Source organism: Clytia hemisphaerica, unplaced genomic scaffold (assembly GCF_902728285.1).
Source record: "Clytia hemisphaerica strain Z4C2 unplaced genomic scaffold, Clytia hemisphaerica genome assembly, whole genome shotgun sequence".
In the NCBI taxonomy this organism is placed as follows: domain Eukaryota; kingdom Metazoa; phylum Cnidaria; class Hydrozoa; order Leptothecata; family Clytiidae; genus Clytia; species Clytia hemisphaerica.
The window spans coordinates 1,281,505-1,283,979 of record NW_027104175.1 but is presented as its reverse complement, the minus strand read 5'-3'; the positions used below and the strand labels follow the sequence as shown (position 1 = coordinate 1,283,979).

General features: G+C 36.9%; 1 protein-coding gene across 1 annotated transcript in view; it reads left to right on the top strand.

Annotated features, from left to right (window-relative positions):
• Window positions 1-2,475, top strand: part of LOC136814452 (uncharacterized) — a 792,139-nt gene that overhangs the window by 628,633 nt on the left and 161,031 nt on the right. The window lies entirely within an intron of this gene.

The following is a 2,475-nucleotide window of genomic DNA, read 5'->3' as shown; positions in this document are numbered from 1 at the left end:
CATCTTTGAAAATTGTGGCGATTCAAACTAACGGACCTCAAAAAAGTAATTATTACTGCCAATATTTTTATTTGAAAATATGCCTAAACCTAAAAACTTCCAGCTAAAAGGTTAATACAAAATAGGCATTTTCCTTGCCTAATTTTCAAAACACCATCATCAATTTAATGTCAATTTTTAATTTGCTGACAGCTGACTAGTACCTCGAACAGACAGGTGCCAACTAAGGAGCAAAAGTAAAAAGTAACACATATCAAATACGTAAAAATATATTTTCAGTCAAAGACTTCATTGTTCAGAACTTTTTTCTTTCGAACCTGCATGGAAAGTCTGGATTGTCATATTTGCTTAAAAACCATGGCTTAATTGTATGGTTATCTCAGGAAGTCTGAATTTGTAGAAAAAATGTCCCGCGCGTTTATCAATTTCCTTTGAAAGTTGCAAATCAACAGTGATAGCTTAGCTTGAGCTGCGAAGGACTTTTCAACTCTATAATAGACTGTGCTATAGTCTAAGCCAAATCACAATCTAAGAAATAAGCCCAAAGCCAAGGAAAATTCGCAAACGGCTTTTTAAGCTTTTTTGCCAGTCTTTGATGCCGCGTCTTCTCTCTCACAGGCAACGTTGGAGAGAGTGTTTTTGCCTGTTCTTCATAGGCTGCTCACCAACAGAGTTTGTAGAAATGTTCTGTTGTGTGCATTGTTGTTATTTTATTCTTATTTTTTTAATTGTCTTTCAAGGCTCTTCCATATTTTACAATGGCTATTCGTCCTATGTAAAATTAATCATATTTAAATAAAAAGATAATTATATTATATGAAAAAAATGACGTGCCCTACGTGACCACGTGCCCTCATTTTTGTGACGTGCCTTTGTGCCCTACGTGCCCTCCGAAATTTGACGTGCCCGACGTGCTTACGTGCCGAAAATTTTGACGTGCCCTCAAATTTTGACGTGCCCTCAAATTTTGACGTGCTTTCAAATTTTGACGTGCTTTCAAATTTTGACGTGCTCTCAAATTTTGACGTGCCCTCGAATTTCGACGTGCCCTCGAATTTTGACGTGCCCTCGAGTTTTGACGTGCCCTCAAATTTTGAAGTGCCCCCGAATTTCGACGTGCCCTCGAATTTCGACGTGCCCTCGAATTTTGACGTGCCTTTCTTAAAGTATTGACGTCCCCTCAACTTTTAACATGTTCTGGAATTCTGATGTGGCCCCAAAATTTCATAGAATAAAAAGAAAATTTGTTTTCTTTGTCAATTGGGACACACTAGATGGTAAAAAACCCACTAGATCATATTTTTTGATTTTGCTCCAACCAACTGTAGGAATATGTCTCGTTTGTGAAATTAGTATGTGTCCAGATTGGGAGCAAGCAATAAAGACACTACATAATGTAGATAAGATGTTTAGTTTAAAATAGGTTGGAAGAAAAAAATATGAAGAATCCTGCAACAGACTCAACCCGGCAATCAGCCTTTTTTATAAAGACTACTTACTGTCTATTTGATTGAGGTTGAAAACATAGCCAATCAAATTTTGTTATTCTTTTACTGGTCTCACTTTCTTAGAGAAAGTGCAAGTTCAAATATTTGGATTTTATTTTAGTAAGTGAGGACAGCGCTAAATTCGAATTTCTCACTGTAAATTTTTTGAGGCAGAAATCTGCCTCACAGCTCGTACCCGTCCTGTATATATCAGATTATAAAGAAACAGGACGGGTCTCCTGTCTAAGGTCTATTATAAAAGAGAGCGAGTTTTCAGAAGTCCGACACTTTCTAGTTCGACCGCAAAAAAGTCCGTCAATACTTTTTTATACTTTATATTTTAATCATCCGCTTGCTACCTACCTTTTTATAACGTATAGCCCTGGTCAAAGATCTTATATAAGAGTGTACAAGATTTCGTAAGTTTTTATTTGAAGTTTCTTGTAAAAACTTGGTTAGATCTTGCACGACTTAGATCGGTGTACGACTTTCTAGGTGACTTGAAATACCCAAATATACTGTAGTTCGCGAGATTGGAATATTCTTTTATATTTTATGTTTTCTTCTTTTTTGATAGATTTTTTATCTGTGAAAAATATCTTATTTTGGTTAAAAAAGTGTGTTTAATTTATTAATCTGATTTCATTCTTTCTCTAAGACCTCTAAGCTACTAAGGTAACCTAATTATAAAAAGAACAGATATGTTCAAGAAAAAAATATTAGGGCACGTCAAATTTGAGGGCACGTCAAATTTGAAGGCACGTCAAATTTGAGGGCACGTCAAAATTCGAGGGCACGTCGAAATTCAAGGGCAAGTCGAAATTCAAGGGCAAGTCGAAATTCAAGGGCACGTCGAAATTCGATGCAATGTCGAAATTTGAGGGCACGTCAAAACTTTGGGCACGCAAGCACGTAGGCACGTCAAATTTTGGAGGGCACGAAGGCACGTAAGCACGCGAGCACGTCAAGGCATGCGAGCACGTAGGCA